At 42.1% G+C, this 24,445-nt stretch overlaps 1 protein-coding gene across 2 annotated transcripts in view; it reads right to left on the minus strand.

The window, feature by feature from the left end:
- MTG2 (mitochondrial ribosome associated GTPase 2) overlaps positions 1 to 19,135 on the minus strand; it is a 106,630-nt gene extending 87,495 nt beyond the window's left edge. The window contains exon 1 of one of the 2 annotated variants that reach the window (XM_069243146.1): positions 19,030 to 19,135. The gene's annotated coding sequence lies outside the window, so the exon portion shown is untranslated. Of the gene's footprint in view, positions 1 to 18,635 lie in introns of both variants that reach the window. The other variant, XM_069243145.1, reaches the window with a different exon arrangement.
- Between the last annotated feature and the right edge of the window lie 5,310 nt (positions 19,136 to 24,445).

The following is a 24,445-nucleotide window of genomic DNA, read 5'->3' on the forward strand; positions in this document are numbered from 1 at the left end:
TTCAGAGTGAAGCTATTCAAGTATTTGAAAAAGATATGATAAATCAATGAAAATGAGACATGGTTTCAAGAATAAAAAGTATGATAATCTTTCCATCTCGCAGAAACTGGCTCTGGACAGTTTAAAGAGAGACTCAAGCATTGTTATTTGTGAATCAGATAAGGGGGGCAATGTAGTTGTCCTGAATAAGAGTCAGTATTTAGGTGAAGGAGAACGACAGCTGAGTGATTCAAAATGCTATACTTGTGCCAATCAGTTGGAGCTCAAAACATCTATTTTACAGAATCATAGGCTATTGGCAGAGTGGAGAGATAGGGGTTTATTGGAATGGGATGAATACCAGTTTCTTAAATGTGACCAACCGAAGACTCCGGTCCTTTATCTTTTACCTAAGTTACATAAGAACAAACAGAACCCTACTGGTAGACCGATCGTGTCAGCAATAGGATCATTATCCGAAGATACTTCAAGATATATAGATTTCTTCCTTAGGCCTTTTGTGGAAAGTCTACCTTCCTATGTGAAGGATACTACACAATTTTTAAAGATGCTGGATGGCCTAGGATGGGAGGATGATTTTCTGTTTTTGACACTGGATGTTACAAGTTTTTATACACGCATCCAACACGAATTGGGTCTTACAGCGGTTAGACACTACTTGAGAGCAAGATCTATATCGTATTTAATGCATACTGAAATGATCTGTGACATGAGCTGGTACTGCCTTACCAATAACTTCTTTTTATTTGATGACCAGATATATAAGCAAGTTCAAGGGACTACTATGGGTACATGTTTTGCTCCTAGTTATGCGAATCTCTTTAGGGGTTGGTGGGAGGAACAGGTGTCATCCGATATAGCAGATTATGAAGACAAAGTTATGATATGGTGCCGGTATATAGATGATATTTCCATCATCTGGAAAGGTGATATAGAATCAGCATTCAAATTTGTGGTGGTTTTAAATGATAACAATTACAATCTGAAATTAATTGAGCAGCACAGCAGTACATCTATTCAGTTTTTGGATGTAGAGGTAAATGTAGAGAATGGTTTGGTGCATACAAGATTATATAGGAAGGCAACGGCAGGAAACAGCTTATTAAATTATATGAGTGCTCACCCACCTAACTTGATTAAAAGTATTCCATATGGAGAGCTACTGAGAGCGAGACGAATTTGTAGTACTAATGACAAATATCGGGGGGAATGTATGATCATGTGCGCAAGATTCAAAGAAAGAGGTTATAGTAACAATGTCATCATGCAGGCTGTAAAGAAAGTAGAGGGGTGTTCGAGATCAGAGATACTATATCGAGCACAACATCGTACCATGACTAATGAGAAAATTAGGTTTATTACAACCTATTTAAATCAGGCATATAATCGGAGACATGCACTTACCAAAAGCTGGCATATTCTACAGACAGATCTAGAAGATTTTGTATGAAATGCCCCTGCGGTAACATACCGAAGGGGTAGATCATTACGGGATAATCTTAGTCAGAATATGGTGGTGAGTAGTAATATTTCTGATAATGTGAGATCTAAAGTAACGGGGTTTTACTGCTGCCATCAATGTAAAGCATGTAAATACAGTAATGGCTGTAAAAATGTAAGATTAGGTAATGGACAAAGAGATTACGAGATTAAGGGATTCTTTACTTGCAACACGGACTTTTGTGTATACTGTTTGAGATGCCCATGTGATAAAATATACGTGGGAAGTACGATACACAAGGCGAAAAAGAGAATGTTGGAACATGTAAGAGCTATTCGTAATTATGATCGCAGTTACCCTGTGGCCCGACACTTTCATGAGATGCATCAAGTGGATGAAAGATTGCTCAGTTATTTGGTGTGTGATCAAATTAAATTAAACTGTCAGGCAGGAGACAGACAGAAAATGGTATGTATTTTGGAATCTAAGTATATCATTACTTTTATGACTCACTCCCCAAGGGGTTTAAATTTAAGTGAAGAGATGAACACACATCTTGGTAGATAAAAGTTTTTCTGAGATTTCTTTCTGATAATTTTTGACAAGTTAATGGAGGTTCTCTGGTATATTTTGTAAATACATTATATTTTATGTGTTTGTTTTGGGGGTGTTGGACTCAAAATATATACATTTCCGGTGGGAAATATTAAAACAATGATATTGAGGGACTGACAAATTGATTATGAGGATATTTTTTGGATTTAGTTAATCAATAGTATTATGGAATATTGAAGTACTTTGATTTGATTGACTATGGATTATGAATTTATAGTATATTTGGAATGAATTATGATTCCAAAGGGATTATTCAATTTATTGATCTCAGCACTTATATGAATTACTGTGTATACGAATACTTACAAGATAGCGCACACCGTTTCAAGTGTTTTGTATGTATTGGAGGTTGAGTCCATCTTTTATGTTTATGTATTTTGTATTTATACATGTTGTATTGAGAACTTCCCCATCCGTGAACAAGACTACGGCTGAAACGCGTTGGGAGGAAGTCTTTTCGTGTTATTGCTAATATATTTTTGCAACTATTCGAAGGTGTCTTGACTTTTCTTTTAAATGGGATAAGGAAATATTGGATGTATATTAATGGGATTCCCAATCCCATGTCAAGCTCGCCGCATAGAGCCTCGTTATTTCGAGACTGATCTTTGATGAATATGTGTATATATATATATATATATATATATATATACACACACACACACACACACACACACACACACACACACACACACACACATACACATACACATATACACACACATACACACACAGTGAAAAAAACAAAGGTTACAGGGATATTATTGCTAGGTTGACGTTTTACCTATACAAAACCGTAGAAATTCAGCAGTTATAGTTATGTTAAAAAACTATAACTCATTGCCCAAAGTTACTTTCCAGCACGAGTTATAGTTTCTTCAGATAAGTATAACTATAAGGATAACTGTATCTGCTGAATTTATATGGTTTTGTATGAGTAAAACGTCAACCTAACTATAACGTGCTTGTAACCCTTGTTTTTTTTTTTTTCCAGTGAATTTCTCTGTTTTTTTTAAAATGCACGTGTTACTATTTGTCAGGTTGAGGCCAGCCAACCAGGGCCTTGTTTTCCCCTAGGATCCGTGAAGGATCCTCAAATCCGTGGATAAACCGTGGTGAGGCATTTTACCCCTGGAGGGGGTCACTCCCCTCCATATGTCCGATGAGGTCAGGATACATGAATCCTGGCCCCTTATATGTTTTTACACTGTTTTTCCCCCCCATCCCCCAGGCAATGCGAGAAAGAAAATGGTGGCTGCAACTTTGTCACGTTTCAGCCAGCCAATCAGGGCCTTGCTTTTCCTCCGAATCCGAGGAGGATCCGTGTCCCTATATATACAAATTTGGTTTTCATTTAATAACTAGAAAACGACTGAATGGATCTACACCAAATCACAAAAAGGGCGCTTTCTAGACCAAGTGCTAGCTTTCTGCCAAATTTGGTGTAGATCCGTACAGCTGCTCAGGCTGTAGTTGTGTTCAAAATCTCTAAGGAAATTAACATGAGGAAAACACATTTGGAGATTCCCCCACCCCCTTTTTCCAGCCCCAGCTTTACAGATCACCGCAAAACCTTCCAGACAACAGCTCAAGTGAGTGTCAAATTGTTTTGGAAAATTTTGTGACGATTCATTGGCACCACAAATATAGGAAAGTCGAAAAACGCATTTTCAATGGAAACTAGGTCCTAACTATAAATACCTACTGGCAACTGCCAGTAGGTAATATATATATTCTTTTCGTAGGACGGGTAAAAATATTTGGAATACATGATGTACATACTGCATTATATCACACAGTTAACTGTTTCTCAAACAAAAAAGCCTTCTCCCGTGTGTATTCCAAACTATGGCAAAGGGCTGCTGTCACTACTGGTGTCCTGCTGTTTCTAAGATCTATATATACATTTTCATAGAGCAAAAAAAAAAAAACATTTAAACAACCAAGTCACTGAAAATATAAAGGTATGAGGCACACTGTTATTGTCATTGTTCTTGTTTTGGAAGCTAATGTAAAGAATAATACTACTACTGAATAATGGACACAAATAACGAGTGTTCCCATATAATTCTGTTGTCTATCAATCCGTGGTATGAGGGGAACCCTCTTGCAGTTCCAGGACAAAATTAAGGCATACATTATGTAATCATTAGATGTCTCAGTTCTGGGACAGCGAGACGTGCTGAAGGTCAGGATAAGGTTGCACTGGGAGTTCCGTGCACATCTTAGAACGAGGCTAAGGCAGCAATGTGCCTATCAGGAGATGAAGGGAATACAGAGCGCTCTGCGGGTGGATATCTCTTTACCAAAACTGAAGTGCAGACAGCAGATGATTTCAAACATCATCTCTGGGACCTCTCAAAGAGCCTCATGTATAAGACTCTTCTGTGATTGCAAACCCTGTGATTCGCAAAATCATGTGGTTTGTGCACAGAAATGCACAAAAGTCATTTACAAGTGTGTAGGTTCTTTCTGACTAATTAAAGGGCTTTTGAGGCCCTGACTGAATCAGAAACGGCAGGGAGGATGGGGTTGGTGGGGAGTGAAAGGCACATCCTCCTCCTACATACGGAGAGGAATGTATCAATGGTGAGTGACCGCAACTGTGGTCGCAAACCATTGCTCATATAAAGATACTGCAAAGGCACTGTTATCTGATTTGCAAAAACGATGTGGTCCCCTGTGGAGTCATTCCCGTTTTTGAATCTTGAAGAAAAAAAAAAACAGGGAGAGATAGTGGTGGTCCTTGGGACCAACTTTTTTTAACGTTTTTTTAAAAAAATAAACAGACCCATTTTCTTAAGGAAAGGTGACAACATAAAAAAAATAAAAAAAGCTCTATATAAAACCAATCAAAGTAATGGTGACCTCCCGACCCGTATAGACCACATCACTGCATTTGTGGCCAGTCGAGGCAAATTGCAACCTGCCTAATGAATATTAATCAAGCAGATTTTTCTCCGATTCCCTGCGAGTCAGTATTTTGTGAACCTACCTGTATGTACATATGCCGGTTTGTAAGATCAGAGCACATTCGAAAAGGTTGGTGGGCAATTTGTAAACACTTTTTGTGAATACAATCTTTGTATAAATGTCCCAAACACGTTTTTGAATAGATAGTGTAGACCAGGACAGAGGTGCACTGGGAGAGTTCTGTGGGAGCCCCAATACTGGTAGTACAAGGCAAAGGGCAAATCAGCTAGATATCCAAGATGAGATCTGTGCAGACACATCAGTAATGAGATAGCATTGAAGTTTAGGATAGAATTCCATTCTGAAGGCCAGGGGTGCCACAGTTCAGGGACAAAAGGGCAAAGTGCGGGTCAAAATAGAGGTGCATTACCAGAGTATAATGTCTCAGCACAAGGATAACTGGTCACGGTACATGGAAGGCTAAAGGAGCACTGTGAATGGTCCATCTAAAGTTGCATATCAGGATCTCAGTTCATATGGCATGAGGTAAGGGTGGACTGTGCAAGCTCCACAAAAAGTCTCAGGACTGAGCCACTGGACAACGTACACCAACATAAAGGTGCATTATGAAGCTCTTTGGATCCCATAGTACTGACAGAACAGTAAGCAATATATTGCTGGCACTGTAAGCAATAACAGTGTAAACATTGTTGAGAACTGTCTCTATACTGAGATAGTGAACAAAGGAGGTTAGGAAAAAGTACTGTGATATCTTACAGACGAACTTTTAATACAATGGTTATATCTTATAAAAAAGAAACTTTACAGTGAAAAAGAATCATATTTTTCACTTGCACAAGTGTGAAAAGCTGAGGAAGCGACCATATGCAGAGCAGCAATTTGTTGCGTGCAGACAATTGCAAGTTTTTCTACATGACTCAGCTAAGTATCCCCTTTTCTTACTGAGGAGCATGGCAAAACAGTTTAATTCAGACACACAAAAGAGCTGTACGTCTGCTGTTTGGTTACTTCAAGATATTGAAAACTTCAAGAGCTGTCGGACAACTAGTTTAGTGGTGATGGACTGTATCGGGAAATTACTCAGTCGTTACCCCTTGACCTACAGGTATTCAAAGACTGGTTTTAACTTTTTGTTTTGAAGAGTTTCCCAATGGGCAAATGCTTGGATTCTGTCACTATGCTGGCAATCAGGGCATTTCAGCGTTTCGGGGTTCTGACTTCTACAGGACCCTCCTTCATGCTTTTGTCATTTGAACACTTGCTGAATGATCAACTGTGACGTGGTCGCCTGTAGTTTATCGATGAAGTAGGGCAACATTTTTTGTAGGTACTTGGGCACTTGCTTATGTCCTTATCAATGTACTCTGGACAATCATTTCCTTCTCAAATCCACTGGGGCCTCACAGCTTTCTAATGTATTTTGATTGCCTTTTCACTAAAACGACGTTATGCATCTCAACTGTACTTTCTAACAGACTTTTGCATCACCACATTTTGGGGTCAGGTGGGAGGACTTGTGATGTATGGGCAACATTTTTTGTAGAAAGCACTTTTAAAAGTCGTTGCTCCTGTTTCAGCGGATTTTAATTCATAACTAGGAACTACAGCACTAAAGTTTAAAAGTGTGCAAAAGGACATCGGATGACCAGTGACAGAGAAATGTTGCAAGATTATGAATGGTTAAAGACTGAGACACAATCACAGCTAGGCATTGGCCCAAGGCCAGATGGGATATTTGCTTAAATCTGAAACAGTGTTTTGCAAGTAAACCGTTCTAGACAGAAGACTACCAAAGCCAAATGATTAAGGAGGACACGCAATACCTGTATCTTTAGGGCAGAGAAGCAGCAGTATTCAATAAAGGTGGTTTAAAAAATGATCAAAACAGGCCAAAAGAAACAAGTATCAGTGCAGGTGCAGGAGGCAGAACACAGTACGGGAAACGGACCAAGTCACTGAGTGCAGCCCAACTACACAGCACTCCTATGAGGAGGGAACAGTGTGACAATGTGTGTTATTATCGGCGTTCAGTGAACTTCAAAGAAAAAGGCAAGGATGGCGCCAAAAGGTGAACTAAAACTATGCAAGACATTGTCGGAAGGCACATAGGTCAGTTTAAGTCCATGGGCTAGGGGTCACACTCTCGCAAGAACAGTGCCTTGAACCCATTTAGTAAAACTGGAAGGTCACTTGCGGCATGTTCAGCTGATTAGAACTGCCCCAATCTCGACCCATCACACTTTCTCTGCAAATATTTCAGATTTGTGCCTTTGCTGGCAGAAAATCGCTTGATAAAGGTACCAAACTATCAACAGAAAGCCTTCATTATTTCTTACGTATCTTCCTCCTGCCTTTAGTCCCCTAAGGCTAAACCATCCTAGAAAAGCAGGGCAGAGTTCACGGACTCCCACACACAAAGTACACCAAGCATATTGTATTGTACTGTAATAGGATTTATATAGCGCTTACTACCCCTAATGAGGCGTCAAAGCGATTTTCGCGTACTCCGAAACCCAAGAGGAATTAGTGGTGGATTAGTATAGGGAAGTATGAGTTCAGTTTTAGTATTTTTATGAGTTAATTTGAGCAGAGGATATGTGAGTTTATTAGTTGGATTGACTAGAGTAATGGAGGAATAGAGGAGGGAAGAATCCAGAAGCTTATAGTAATAGGATGAGGCAAGGAGAGATGGAGGAGGGAAGAGTCTGTGGAAAAGGTTATGGAGATCATAGTAGCAGGAGGGGTTCTGGATGAGTCAAAGGTGAGATAAACGAGGGAGAATTTAGTAGGGTTGTTTGGGACATCATGGTAGTAAAGTGAGGTTTGGGTGAGCTAGATGTGGAAGAGGACGGAAGAGCTTAGGCAGGGTTATTTTGGGGATGAAAGTAGTAGAATGGGTTTGGGAAGAGTCAGAGTGGGAATGGAGGATAGATTGATAGAGGCATGACATATGGTGATGGGTAGACAAAGTAAAGCTTACAAGAGTAAATTTATATTATATTATATATATATATATATATATATATATACACATACACACACACACACACACACATATATATACACACACACACTTTTGTAATCATTATTTTTATTTTTATGCAATATTCATTATTTATTTTTTTACTTTAATTTACTTATAATTTGAATTTTATTTATACACATATACATATATATATATATATATATATATATATATATATTCATATACACACACACAAATATTTTTCCTCGGAATTGGGGAAAAAGTGATTATGTGGTGTAGATATATTGATATCTTCGTGATTTGGAGAGGGGATGTACCCTCGGCTATGAGTTTTGTCCAGAGTCTAAATCAGAATGATTATAACTTGAAGTTTGTTGAACACCATAGCACAATCAATATTGAGTTTTTGGACGTTGAAGTGGTGGTTAAGAATGGTGGTCTTCCCTCCAAACTACATAGAAAATTGACGGCAGGGAACAGTTTACTTTATGCTCAGAGTGCACACCCCTCGAGCTTAATACAAAGTATTCCCTATAGGGAATTATTGAGAGCAAGACGGATCTGTAGTGAAATGGCAGACTATCAAGAAGAATGTAAAATCATGTGTAAAAGGTTTAAAGAGAAAGGATATGATATGAAGGTCATTACACAGGCAAAACAAAAGGTGGATCAGACTTGTAGGGAAAACTTATTATTTAAGATTTGTCCCAAAGAAGACAAAATGAAAACAATTAGATTCATTACGACTTATAGCAATCAATCCTACAATTCTAGAGATATTTTAAATAGAAGCTGGCACATTCTACAGACAGATTATGTGCTAAGCAAATTAATACAAGACTCACCACAGATCACTTTTAAAAAGAACAGATCTTTGAGAGAGGATTTATGTCATAATTTTGTAACTTGTGATCAAGAATCCAGAACTATGTTGCCATCAGGATTTTACTACTGTATGCATTGTAAAGCATGCAGGAATAGCGAAAATTGTAAAAAAAAAAAAAAAGTGACAAGTATCCGGAAGGAACATGCCATAAAAGGACATTTTAATTGCAATACAACATACTGTGTTTATTGTCTAATATGCCCCTGTCAGAAAATAAGTGGGTAGCACAATTCATAGTGCCAAGAAGAGGGTATTAGAACACAGAAGAGTGATTAGAAATTATGACAAAAACTATCCAGTGGCAAGACATTTTTATGACAAACATTTTGGTAATGAGAATCTACTTCGGTTTGTAGTGATTGACCAGGTGAAAATAAATTGTCGAGGAGAAACTAGAGAACGAGAGATAAGAATTTTTTTATCCAAATATATAATTAAATTTGATACACTTGATCCTTTAGGGTTGAACTCCAGCGAAGAAATGTGTATACATTTAGGAGAGAAGAATAGAACTTATGACTATACGAGCCTCTATATCATGATTATTGTATTATATTTGGTATTTGGTGATTTCACAATTGTTTTGTATTAATCACTTAGCACCAGGCGGACCTATTCTGAATTAGGAGAGAGAAATTTGGACAACACAAATTAATTGAACTTTAGATGCAGAAATTGGAATTAAGCTATGCAATTTGGTATGGAAGTGTATTCAAAAATTGAGAGATACCCTGTCAAATATTGAAATGTACATTATTGATTACACTCTTGCCCACTGGGGTACAATTGGGTATTTTTGGAAGTTAGTTTTGAATGTTGCGTACATGCAGGTATGATGAGCATTTATATAAGTAGATATAATAGGGCAGATAAAAATGTGGACTCCTTTATTTGGTGTATAAATTAATCAAAAACATATCAACAATATAAAAGAATTATGACATAATAGTATATGATGATATTTAAAAAATTAGCACACTGATTGAAGATGTATATATATCGAGAGGTGTTATGAATGGAGATTTATGTTGATATACTGTTTTATATTAGTAATTAGAGAAAAATATGTGTAATGTTTTATATGCAAAGATAGAAGGCTAATATATATATATAATGATAATCTCTACACCATTCCAAGATGGCCAGCAAATGTGAAAGTGCTATGACAGAGATCTGGACATGTGTCCATCTTTTATGTTTAATGTTTTTTTATACTGTGTTTTCACATACACACTCCGTCCATGACCAAGGCTACGGCCAAAACGCTTGGAGAGGAGTCATTTTTCCAAATAAACCTTTACTTATCGTCAGCAGATTCTAGGTGTCCCGGCTTTTCCTTCAATTCAGAGGAAAAATAGTTGTATGTTTGGGAGCTCGGGAGCCTGCCTGGGACCGCTGCGTTCTAGCTTCCACGTTCCGGAATTTGTTTGAAATATTCATATACACATACTTATTTAATCATGATTAAATATACATTTGTTAAACAGATTTAAAGAGTATGTGTGTAATTTATTGTTATGACATAGTAGCGATACATATTTCCTAAAGAAATATACATATCTAGAATATACACATATTCAGATAAAAAATATTTATCAACACCGGCATATGCAGTCCATTGCTGTTTGAATATTGTGGTTATGGTTATGAAGGAAAGAGCCAACTCTTGAGTAGTCTTCTATAGGCAAGATAGTTATCCGTGGATCTTATATTTGGGGGTAATGAATTTCATAGTTTGGCTGCTTGAACGGAGAAGGATGTACTAACTATAGTCTTTTTTTGTATGGTGGTGTTCTATTGTATTGTGTAGCTGCAGTTTGTCTTGAATGTTGTTTGGTTTGAGCCACGTCTGCTGCAACCTTCTCATTTGTTGTTTTATCTTTTTAAGTTCTGTGTTTCTCAAATGTATTGGTTTTCTTTTGTCCTATTTAGTTTTTCTGAGTGGTATAAAAAGTTCCTGTAGCTCAAAGTTTTGGAACAGAATTAATTGAATCTAGATCTGTTTTGGCTGTTAGTTGTGTTTCTAATTCATCAAAAGTTAGTTTGCTCCATGGTCGATAGGTGCATGTATGTAAGTAGTTTTGGGTGTGTTGATTTGTGGTGCTTTATGTCAGAAAGTTATCACATGGTGGTCTGACCATGTGATTGGCATGACGCTATGAACGGTAACTAGTTCAGGCTTAGCAAAAATTACATCTAGGATGTGTCCAGCGATGCGTGTGGGATTGTGTACAATCTTATCTAGGTTCAATGCGACTAGGCCAGTGGTGATAGCTTTTGGATGGGGCATATTGGGTTTGTCAACCCAAATATTTAGGTCTCCAAGAATACACAAGTTTGAGTATAATGTGTTAAGGTGCGAGGCTGTATCTAGAAAAGTGTCTGGGAATGTTGGGTTGTTAGGTGGTCTGTAAGGGAGGAGAAAGTTACAGGACGATGTTGGAGTAGGGTGGCATCTGGTGAGGAGGGCTTCACAACCTTCTCTGGAAATGTTGTCTGTTTCACTGAGATTTATTGCTTGTTTGAATATTATTGCTAGTCCACCTCCTCTCTTGCCTATACGGTTTTGTGTGATGGCTTGATAGCCCAGAGGAATGGCTTCATGCAACACTGGGGCCATGTCATCTCCCAACCATGATTCTATTATAAATAGTAAGTCAGGTTGTGTATCTGTGAGCAGGTCGTAGATGTGGTGCTTGTTTTTTTTAGAGAGATCGAGCATTTATAAGCTGGCAATTTAGAAAAAGTGTGTTTTGTTTAGGAGAAGGGTGAGCAGTATATTTTGAGATTGTAGCAGGTGTGTTGTTAGTTGTGATAACTGTGCGAGGGTCACAATAGTCCTGTTTTTCAATATAGTGCTCCTCTTCCAGCAGGCTTAGGAGGCATTTTGTTGGGTCTGTGTGTGTCGGTGGTGGACTTGGTGGCTGAGAGAGACATGAAGAGTGTAAATTTTTTTGTGGGTTAGCCTTATTATGTAATAGACAAGGGGATGTGAAGTTGTTAAGAGTGGCATGTTGTTTGTTTAGTTTGTGTCTATTTAGTGTGGAAGGAGTATGGGTTAGGGTGGTGAAGAAGCATGTGGATCATAATGTAAGGCTCTAAATTGTGCAATGGATGAGAGGCGGGTGAATGAATGTTGCTATGTTGGGGTGCTTGTGGTAGATGTTTGTGAAGAGTGAGTGTCGGGGTGAAGATGGGTCCGGAATTGTATTCTTTGTGTAGTCATGAGGGTGGGAGTGGGTATGACGGAAAGTATAATGAAAGTTTGTGTTATTTTGATGTGCTGATGTGTGTGGTCTTTATTGTTTTTGTGGAATAGTGAGGGGGGATATAGATGTAGTGGGTTTCTGTGAAGGATTTGTATGTGAGTTAGTGCTGGTATTACAGGGAGTGTTGATGTGTTTTGGATTTGAGTATATGATGTGTGTAAGAGGATGGATGTGTGTCAGGGGTGTTTGTGTTAGTTGTGATGACTGGAAGAGGTAATATGTGTGGTGGAGTGTGAGGATTGTATGGTTGTGTGTAATTGGTGAAGAGAGGGGAAAGGTGTTTATAGATGGTGTGTTGGAAGGCTGGGTTTAGGTACTTTCATGATAAGAGGGGGTCTGTGTGGAGCAAATAGAGGATAGTGCTGTTGGTTTGTATGGACAGGGAGTGTGCATCTGGATGGCTGAAAGTAATGTATAATGTGGTTTTGTGTTGAGTGGATGATGGCAGGCTGTGTTAGTGGGAATGGACAGAATAGTGTTTGCTGTGAGAATGAAGGTGTTTTACTGTTGTAGGTGTGGTATATGGGGTTTTGTGTTGGTTGATAAGACATTGCAATATGTATTAGGTGAGTTTGTGATGCCAGAGTTGGATGTCTTAGCTGATAATGTGTTTGCATGTTGATGGATGTGTAGGGAGTAAGGTCCTTTCTTGTAAATGGAAAACTGGGCAGCATTTCTGGCCCTAGGCCCGACCAGGCTCAAACAGACAAATGTCTTTGTCCTCTCCACCCTTAGTCTTGACGCCCAGGCTGACACCCCCTGAGCCCTAGGCTTAAATAGCCCTACAGGGCAATGGAAACCTAGTCCTAACCCATCAGATTTGTAACCCTAAATCCCACAACCAATGGGAGACCCAACCCTATTCACCAATCATACCCCAAATCCTGACAGCTAATCTCAACCCTAGTACCAATCACAACCCCAACCCTAAAAACCAGGAGCCAATAGGAATCTCAACCCTAGGCCCAATCACAACCCCAACCCTAAAAACCAGGAGCCATATGGAATCACAACCCTAGAACCAATCACAAACCCAACCCTAAAGACAAGGAGCCAATAGGTATCTCAACCCTAGATCCTCTCACAAGCCGAATCCTAAAAACCAAGGGCCAATAGGAATCTCAACCCTAGTTCCAATCACAACCCCAACCCTAAAAACCAGGAGCCAATAAGAATCTTAACCCTAGTACCAATCACAACCCCAACCCTAAAAACATTCCTGTAGCCATGTGCAGCTTTAGAGCCAGGTATCTACTAAAATGGACCGTTACGTAGATTTAAGCATTTCTGGGCAACAGCTGCAGCCAGATTTATGCATCTAGGAGCAGAATTGCAGTTAAACTCCTGGGGACCACAACCCCAAAAACCACCACCACCACCACCATAGCAAGAGTTCTGCTTCCCTGGGCATTGTTAGTACAGTGCTTAACTTGTAAAACAAACAAATAAATAGTAAAAATAATGAGTGCAGGGAGTGGCACTGCTCATTCCTCCACACAGACTGCCCCACTTCCTCTGCTGACTCCACCCCTTTGAACAGTTAACTGTAGGTACCTAAAGTCGAGGTATAGCAAGCAGGCCCATCTTGCCTGAAAGGAGGGCTCAGGAAGTCCCTTCCCAGAAAAGATTTGGAAAAAATAGCTAAAATATTCACTGTGCAGCCAAATTTACGCTTGTCTACAAAGCCATGTGAAGAGGTACTCTAAAAGCTCACTCATTACAATTGGCCCATGCGTGCCCATCAATCTTATTTGTTGTTTGAACACCTCATGATCAGGGCTACTGGAATTATGCGGTATGGGAGCGCCAAAGTATGCACAAGATTAACTATATAATACAGCAATAAAAGTGAAATTATGCAACCTATTGTGGCACATTTTTGACAGTATTACTTCGTTATTTTATCATTTTTACACATGGCACTGCTGTCTGGGTAAAGACTGTGCCTCATTAGTACACGTTCAACAACCAAATACAGAAAAAAGCAACTGAAAGATGACCAGCCAACCCCCGCAAAGGGGCTTCCACTGTGCACAAACACGTTGCCACGTCTTTAGCAACGTTTGATTAGTTTGAGCTGGAAACAAATAATTACAGTGGTCCTGCTTATGACAGACTGACAGAAACATGCACTGCCTTGAGGCTCAACTCTAGAGCACATATGGACTCATTTACAAGAAAGTGGTGCATCAGCTCAGATGTGCCACTTTTCTTGCATTCCCTATGCCCCTTAACAACGCCATGGAAGCACTGTATTTACAAGACAGTGCTCCATGGTGCAAAAGTGTCCAGAACTCCGTTAGAAATGTTGACGATATTCTGGCGCTAACCTTTAAAATGGCTGGACTAGCGTCAATTTTGACGCTAGTCCAGCAATGCTAAGGTGGTCCCAGAGGAAACAGCACAGCCTGAATTTTAACGCCTGCCCTGAACTGCTTTAAGAAAATGACACTATACTGGCGCAGCATGGCACAGTGAAATCTTGCAGATTGCTTATCTTCCATACATTATACCTGGCGCAGGTATAATGTGGTGCACGGCTTTACAAACTGGTGCAATTGTGACACTTTGCGCCACTTCGTAAATATGATGAAGGGTCAGGAACTGTTTTGCTCCGCATTAGCATAAAAAAGCCACTCAGGCGGCGCAAGAGGCTTGTAAATGAGACTCTTCTGTACAGCTGTGTCAAACCCTGAAATTATCCAGACACTTAAGGGCGGGGGGGGGGAGGGGGGATTATGTGATCCTGTGGCCAGGACGTTTTCCGCAGTTATAGATTTGCTGCACTTGTTAAATTATCCCTTATCTTTTTCATAATTTACACAATTAACATGCTTCCATAAAGTCAATTAAAGAAAGATTTATTGGCCTAGACTGCTAAAATTATAACAGTCACTCGCCTCAGTGCGTGATGCTTGCAGGTCATTAAACTGTTAGTAACCTGCACACACCCGTGCAAAAATTGAATGGAAAAGAATTAATTTACTCGAATTGCTCCTTTGCAAAGAGGAAGGAAGGGCGTGTTTTACTGAACGCTCCCACCCCAAACGGCAATTTACTTAAGTCAAAGAGGGGAGACTTAAGGGGCTAAATATTATGGCGGTTCGGGGTATGTGGCAGTGCATCAGGGCCGTGTTTTTCGACCGACACGTCTAATCGTCCATTCAATACTACATACAACTTCACAATATGCGACGTTTCCAATGATAATCCGAACTCTGGCAATTTATCTTCGGTGCCTTAATTAAGGCAAGAATGTGTTAACAAGCTTGTGAAATATGTGAGAGAGATAGCCTCGTCAGAGTTGCACGTCATCACTGGACGAGAAATATTGAGACTCTCAAAACTTTAAGTGCAGCAATTTGTGAGCCAACATGACGATTGAAGAAAGTCACTCAGAATTATGCTGAGGGCTCCGTTATTTCCAGAGATGTAATCCATCTGCACTTTCCATCAAGAACTACCTATGGCACATTAACGTCCACGGCATCTCTGAACTTCTGGTGGAAGCTGTAAAAACAGACCTGTTTCAGTCAGGGGATAATCTGGCTGACAAGCCGAGTAAAGCATCAACAAATTGCACATTTCCTTGAACACCCAAGATAGTAAAAACACACCCACCCACCATTCAGTTTCATCCCAGACTCGTATATCAAGCCAACACAAAGTAGCATGTGTTGCGGCATAACCCCCATGTGCAAGAGGTGTAGTAAACTACTTGTCCCCCAAAATCACATTCACCTTATGTGGCACAGAGTTTGTTGCAAGGTCATCTGCCTTTCAGATGCGTTCAGAAACTACATGGATAATCCAATGTACTTTATTCTATTCACATACAAAAAGATTCTTAACCATTCCCCCAAACCAAAAGGTAAAACATAACTATTTCACCTAAGACAATGTCTTCTAACTATGTGTATGTTCCCACAAAAGTATCCATTCACAACATGGTAATGGCATCTGTCAACAAGCTACTCCATGCATGGCATGAAAAATGCAAGAAGGACAATTAATGTGTAATAAAGAATACATTTCAGGATGTTGTTCTCCAGGTTTTCCCGTGGTTAATTTTTCTTTTTTAAACAAACCAACTTAAACAGCTTTACGAGGTGGACCAGGAAAGACTACGTCCATACTACTATCTCCCAGGTTAACTTGATAACAACTTTAAATTAATATGCAGTTCTCGTGCAGCTAATGTGACAGAAAGTCTAAATATTAATGCCACAACCACACATGGTGCTACTTGGACATTATATATCTCAATGCTTAAACCATCTATAGTTGATCTTAAGCTGCTGTTTGAGGATTTGTACAACACAACTTCATTACAGATAGCATGCTCTAAATCTGTATGCCCCACCATATCCAATATGGGCCCATTAACACCCGTCCTTGCTGCCTATTTATGTTTTTCCAACCATAATAAATTTGGAAAGAGATGCAGACTGATCTCTATGATGTATGATCCAAAACAGAATACAGCCATATATACAAGGAGCAGTTCAACCACAAGTAGAGCAAATTCCCACAAAGCAGCACTTATTGGAGTACACAGCCACAGTAGATGAACAACATTTTAAGGATATAATGTTTATGGCTTTCTCCAAACATGGCCTTTAAATTGTAGTAAGACTGTTACTCTCATATAAAATATTAAACGTGGGTAAACCCAAGAATTACCATTTGCTTGCCATCTTTGTGCCTGAACCATCCCATTGGCACCAAAATCAGCGATTCTAAGGAGGTGAAAGCCAGAAAATACTACATGATGTACGTTCCCTAAGATGACCATATATAATATGATAAGGTGAGTGGGTTGAATTCCCCATCCAATGGGATCCTCTCTATCACAGAGCCTCAAGGAACTCATTATTTGAAGATGAGCGAAGATGACATTACATCGGCTGAACAAGAACATCTGATTCCTTTATGTCACAAATTTAAGAAGAACCACATGTGTGGCAGTCCAACATTTGCGATCTTTCTTTGAGTGACTGCCGCCTTTAATTCGAAGATACACAATGTATTAATTGATAGAGTCAGCCTCCTGTCAGATTATCAGCAAAACTAGGTTAACAAATGCCTGCACAAAAGGCTGCTCTGCCTTACAGATGGGGTGTTGTAGGTAAACCCTTTGAGCAGAAAAGGGTTGTGCAGAAATTAAACCAGAGATGCTGGCCTGGTAGCTCTGGTCTGTTTATTTTAGCAGTGGTCTGTTACTCTTGAAACTTCCTTTAGGTGCAGTGACTGAAACCGACCTGCCAAACTGCAGTTAAAATATTCTCAAAAGCTATTACAAGAAACCCTAAAGGCGATACTCCCAGCATACTACCCATGTGTTTTTATATATTTTGTAGTCTTCTAGGCGATATCTGTGCTGTTGTACGGTCGTGCGCAAGATAGAGAACAAGCGAGATGGTTAACCTGAAGGTACACTTTTCAGTGCAGGTGAAGAATTTTAAGCTTACTTTTAAACTTAATCAACGATTCAAAAATTGACCAGTGAGATAATAAAGAAATATGGATAAAAAAAAACAAGTTCGACAAAGGGATATTGAGAGAGTACATAGCAAAAAGGACCCAGAGTACAAGAAAACTTTCGCCAAGGTACTCTCCAAATTTGGTATGGTCAGTGTTTTCAAAGAAACAGGGTTAGCAACTATCCAGAACACAGTATGTTACACTCTTGCCTAAATGAACGGACGAATGGTTGCAACGACGTGTTCCTACATTCTGCTGACTTGAAGAAATGTAATTATACCTTAGCGTCAATGATAGTCTCTCGGCGCTGGTAAGCGCTCTGACTAGAAACAGAAGGTACGTTTCGAAATGACAAGCACAACACAGCGAGAGGATGAAATGTACTGTTTACAGCTAACACCAGGACAATAATACAGTACACGATAAATAAGAAAGCAAATGAGCGCACAGTCGAATTTAACATTTAAGAGTAAAATTAACATCAACAAACATAAGTGACTCAGCGACAGAAAAGATTGTTTGATAACCACGAACCAAGCACATCACACATCCAAACAGTCAGACATTTGATCTTGAATTTTATAGAATACTTATTTTTGTCTGCGGGTTATACATCTCGACTTACAAAAACTGTAAGCTTCTCCGCTTGGTTGTTTTGCTTTATTAAGACTACTCTCAAATAGGACGTTTTTTTAGTTTAAAAAATGATTCGTTCACACCTTTTAAAACCACAGTAAAAAAGCAAGCTAAATTCTCGTCCACAAAAAGGAGGTTGGAGCAGGCGTGGACCTGGGAGGGTCACTCATGAGCCAGACACTCCCCACCTTCCTGCAAACGCACAACTGTAACCTTCATTACCCATCAGCAGAACGTAGAAACCCCCAAACATCATACAGAGCTCCCAAAGGGAGGCCAGGTAAGAGCCCAGACCGCCTCAAGCGCGCCCCCGGCACATATCTTACAGGGTATCAAATATGACCCTCACGAACACCCTCCGAAAGTGGTAAAAAAGGAGCCTACCTGTGCAAAATTCCTAAGGACATCCGTTCTCTGAAACTGTCCGTTACTACTCCTCTAAGGACGTCTGCTTTCCTATTATTACGGTGAGCAGGCAGTGTTGCCAGATTTTTAGAGCAGTCTCTAGGCCCAAACTAGCTACTTTAAGGAAGGAGGGGCAGGGACAGCAAAAAGCAGGCAGCAGATTGAGTTTTGTGCCTGGACCGCCTTACAGAAGTTGTAAGCGTGGAATGTCTGCTCTTGCTAAATAAAACTTTTCTCTAAGTCTTTGCAGGTAGGGAATTTGGTAATCCGCACAAATCAATACTGTCCCGCACAACAGGAAAAAAAAAAGGTAGCCCAATTGTGCGTGATCTAGAGCAATCGGACCGGGACCAGATATCAGGCATCTACTCACCCAGGTGCTCAGCGCCAATCACATCGGAGGAAAAATATTCTACTTTGTCGTGAAAAGTGTAATGATCTTGGATTCGCTGGGAGAATGCTCGTAACAGGATTGGCCATGTAGTGCTCTCCGTTCATTGGCTGTAAGAGTTCTCAGGCGTACTATGGTTTGTGATGGGACGAGGAATTGTTCGCCAGTTGCTGATTGGTTACAGTAAAACCAGTGAGGTCGCCTTTCGTGTACTCCTCTTCGTCAACTGTCAGTGGGCGTGTCTCCTGGAGGCATCGTTACTTCAGTGCAAGGGTAGAGAAATGAACCGAAAGAACTCGGTAACGGTTACTAACAGTTATGGGCGACATCAGTGCGGCGAGGAAATCTCCAGACTACAACGGTCTTAGGAAGCTTTTGAAAAGTTCGGCCTGTAAATGCCAAAGGGGACCGCGTCTTGTCCGGCATCCCACACACTTCCTCTTTCAGAATTCTGAAATGGAACTAGAATGCTAACATTATTTGTGTAATATGTGAGCCATGGACACTACGTTGCACGTTAGTTATATATGGCCTCTAGTGACCCCTCCAACTATCCTTCCTGTGTACAATGGATCTGCTACCCAGGCGCGCCCCATCACCAGGAGGACACCGAGTTTGAGGTGCTGACTCCAGGGCTGCACTGGGAATTAGTAGTAACCCAGCCAAAATATATCATTCCAGCCCCACATAGCAACACAGAAATGAGTGTTGCGACCGAGAGGTATTGGAAATTCCTATAAGAATATTTTGGTAATCGCTAGCCCCAACCTATGCATTTTAAGTGTCACTTATGTAGGTGAAAAAGCTATAGATGGTTAAGAGGAAAATGGTGGTAAAGTCAGATAAATTGGCAACAAGAGGGACGAAATATAGAAAAACGTCGTGTAAAGGAACGAGCCGTAATCCAGTTTAAAATCAAGCATATTTATTAGCATTACTTGATGTGGAAAAATAGAAGTGTAGGTACTCTGTAGTGCTGCACTGCAATGGGGGTGGGGAGGGTGCGCGCAATGCAATGATGCCGCGCTCCTGAAATAACAGTCTGACACCAGTGATTCTGTGGCAGGAATAGAAAGACCCTGTGTTTCCTCCTTCCCATTTATTTATACTGTCCCTGTATTCTGGCAACAGTACCCTGACCTTCCGGGTCAGCCGCAAACACACAGTTGCCCGACAACTAGACCAACACACTTTATTACATCCCCCTTTGAGTAGATTCAAACATGATACGATTATGAACCACATACAAAATTTCTTACTCTTTGATTGGGCTGAGGGTTGGACCGGAGACTGTATCTCTGTGACCTTAACCGACCCTCAATAGGTTGAGCCTGAGGGTCAGCAATTGCTGATGACGCAGGAGGGAGTGTGTCCTCTGCCACTGATGATTGGTCTGCACACCTGGGCTCAGAGCCCTCGCCCACCGACCATTCCTGGGAGCAGTCAGCATCACACAGTTCTTCCGGGGGCTCCTCGAACGTGGCTCTGCAAAACCAAAAGACTTTTGCGTTGCCCTCTCTCCTCGCCTTTCAGCTGTCACCATGGTGCCATTTGTCTTGACGACAGTCCATATTCCTGGTTCGTAGGGTGTGCAGAATTTCCCCCTCCAGCTTCTGGTCCTTCACAACCACACGATCACCAACCCTGATATCCCTGGAGACAGCACGCTGTGCCTGACTCGCTCAGCCATTGACCCTCTTTCTTCTGACCTGCGCATGCTCCGGGTGGTAGGGGGATGGTCGCCATTCTGAGTGAGGTGGGATGGTGTCTCGTCGCTGCCCTGTGACCATTAGTTACCAAGGGGCTCGGCTGGTAGTGCAGTGGGGCATCCCTCTGTATTCTCACAGGAACCAATGAAGATTAATCTCAGGGTCAGTACCTTCCAAGGTGGCAATCCGAAGAACCTTATTCAACATACGCATAAAATGTTCCACCTCACCATCTGCCTGGGGCCATTGTGATTCTCCGATGGCGGATACACATACTGTAAGAGTTCCTGAAATTCAGCTCCCTGGAACGGTGGCCCATTGTCAGTCTTGACCTCGTCAGGGAGCCCAAACATAGCAAATAGTTTCTCAAGGGCCGGGCCGACATTTACGAAAGCCATCAAGTCAATCACCTCAACAATCGGGTATTTAGAGTATCCATCAATAGCAACTAATGTGATGTGGCCGTCAGGGAAGCTCCCGAAGTCGAGGCTGATCTTTGACCACGGGACGCTACATGGTTCTTCAGTGATGACAGAAGCAGGTACCACTGGGATGGCGGTCAGTTGACAGGCAGGGCATTTCCTCACGCAGTCTACCCTGGCTTCCAAACCAGGGAACCATACTTTCTCCCTCATGCGTGCTTTCATCTTTGTCATCCCTTGGTAGCCTCAATGCACCAGTAAGATCACTTGCTGCTGCAGTTGTAGAGGGATCACCAGCCGGTGCCCACGCAGTATCAGACCATCATCAATTAGACTCAGTTCGTTTCTTACTCTCCACAGCTTGACCAAACAGTCCTTTTCTGATGGATACAACTACCTGTGGATTCCTCACCTTATGAATTCTACCAAGCGCCAGCATCCAATGGAAAATCTTCTTCCCAGCTCTCCACGTCGATGAGGATGTCACAGTTGCACGGCTCCACGCAACTCCGTCTGACGTCACTGCGCCAATAAGAGGTCCTCGCCGGCGTGCTGACGTCAGTTCCCTTTTTTCTGTGCCTTCAACACCAACGGTTTTCTCCTAGCTCTCGCTACTGTTGAAGGTGTTCCATCTTGTTATTAGTTACGATCCGGTTTCTGGTTACAATGTCTCCTCCTAGGAAGTTGGGATTTAAGCCATGTCGAGAGTGCGGGGTCGCATGTCGGTTACTGACCCTCATGATAATTGCCTTTGGTGTTTGAGCTCCGAGCATGACGTCGAGGAGTGTGTATCCTGCCAGAGCATGAATCCTAAGGCTCTGAAAGAGAGGGAGGCCAATCTCTTTTTGGCCAAGGCGAAGAAGGGGCATAAGAGTCATCACAGGTCCTCTTACCATACTTCGTCGAAGAAACACAAGAAGCGACGTCGTCATGACTCTCAGCGTCTTTTGGCTCAGAGCCATTCAAGATCAAGGTCTCCATCTCGGCGGCGCCGTACGACGTGGGAGGTTAGTCCGACTGTGACTCCACAACCTCAGAGCCCTCAGGCTTCTCCGGCGCCATCGGACTTCGAGGTAGTTGCACCTCCGGAGAGTCCTCGATTTTCACCTGCTGCACACGATTCGGATGTTCAGCAAGCGCAGGTGCAACATGGAGACCAGCGGTATCCTGCCTTCCCGGCTCCGGGAGCGGATCCGGCGTAATTTTTAAATGCCATGTTTTCTATGTTTAATGCTATGGCCTCTGCTGGTGCACCGGCTGGTCCTACGGGTCCGTTAGCATTTTCGTTGGGCTCCCTGGCTCCTTACACGGCGGAGCCGTTTATGCCCTTCTATCCGGCTGAGGGTGCCGGTTCGGCGCCGATGACGTCGCCTCGAGGTCCTGTGGTTCCGATGACGTCTCCTTCCAGACCTATGGCGCCGATCTCATCGCCCCGTCATTCGAAGCCGATGATGGAGCCTCAGGTGTCCACAGCGCCGTTGGGATCCGCTCTGGCGCCGGATCTGGATATCGGATTAGACCGAAGCCAACCTTCTTCTCCTGTTCCGCACCTTACAGTTTTGAAGCCAGTGTCATCGATGTCGGCCAAATCTATGTCGACGCTGAGGTTAGAGGCCAGGCTGAGGTCACGTAGAAAGGCCTTGAGTCTTTTGGGAGAGGAAGAGTACCAGCGGCAGTTGTTGGAAGAAGGGAAGATTGTGGAGCCCTTGGGAGAATATCAAGGGCTGGATTCAGCCATTGGGCTTGACACTTCCCCGGTATGGGACCTTTCTTCGCCAGGGGAGTTTACGGAGGAGGCGGCCTCCTTCCATACTGTGATTAGGAAGGCGGCAAATTTTTTTGATCTTCCATTGCCTGCCGCAGAGATCAAAACAAATATTCTGATGGAGGTCCTGCACCCTTCTTCAACTTCGGCGGATCCATTGCTTCCGTTTAATGATGCTCTTACGGAGCCTATCTTAGAGCTATGGAGGAAGCCTGTGTCGTCACCTGCTGTCAATAGGTCTGTGGCAAGGAGGTACAGAGTGGCGCCTGGAGATCCGGGGTTCTTATCAAAACATCCTACCCTGGAGAGTCTGGTTGTTCAGGCCTCTTGTTCCACACAGTCTGCACCAGGCTCCTTCCCTGTGATTACGTCGGACAGGGAATCCAAAAGGAAGGAGCAGTCGGCAAAGAAAACTTTCTGTTCTTGCAGTATGGCCCTCAGGGCGGCGAATCCTACCTGTGTTCTTGGCAGATACGTCGACGCCCTGATGGATTCGGCTAGGGCTATGGTTCCTGACCTACCGCAGGAGGTGCAAGGACAATTTGGTGAACTTCTATCGGATGCTCAGGCTGCAGCAAAACAGATAATCCAGTCTGGCCTGGATTCCACAGACTCGGTGGCCAGGGCAATGGGTACCTCTATTGTACCAGGATGCATGCATGGTTGAGGTCCTCTGGTTTTTCCTCTGATGTGCAGACTGCTCCATTGGACTTGCCCTTTGATGGGGAAAAACTTTTTGGTGATAAAGCTGACTCTGCCCTAGAGCGCTTTAAAGACAGTCAGGCCACAGCAAAGTCTTTGGGTCTGCAAGCCTCCTCTGCTACCCCTTTCAGGTCCTTTTGGAGGTTCAGGGGGTTTGGGCGTGGAGCCGTTTACCGTGAAAGACCCCAGTCCACAGTCCAACAGCCTGCCAGCCTCCCATATGGATCCTTTAGAGGCCGGGGGAGGGTTTGGACAGGAGGGGCCACCCTGCAGCACCCTGCATCATCCTCTTCCTCTGGAGGACAACAACAAGGGAAGCAGCCCTAGTTTTTTCCCCATTTTCGACCACACTTCTCCTGTAGGGGGAAGATGACGTCTTTTTCTCCACGAGTGGGAGTTAATTACATCAGACTCCTGGGTTCTGAACATTGTGAGGAAAGGATATGCTCTCCCTTTTCAGGGGTTTCCCTCTACCACCCCTCCCCGTCCCTCGTTTTGTTCAAAAGACCATCTCCTCTTGTTGCTGCAGGAGGTTCAGATTCTGTTGTCAAAAGGTGCGGTGGAGTTGGTTCCAGACCATTAAAGAGGTCAGGGTTGTTAATCAAGATACTTCCTGATCCCCAAGAAGGACGGTCATTTGAGACCAATCCTAGACCTGAGGATTTTGAATTGGTTCCTCAAACAGGAAAAATTCAAGATGCTGACTCTGGCATAGGTACTTCTGGCGTTGAACAAAGAAGATTGGATGTTGTCTGTCGACTTGCAGAATGCTTACTTTCATATCCCTATATTCAAGTCGC

Source organism: Pleurodeles waltl, chromosome 7, assembly GCF_031143425.1.
Source record: "Pleurodeles waltl isolate 20211129_DDA chromosome 7, aPleWal1.hap1.20221129, whole genome shotgun sequence".
Lineage (NCBI taxonomy): Eukaryota > Metazoa > Chordata > Amphibia > Caudata > Salamandridae > Pleurodeles > Pleurodeles waltl.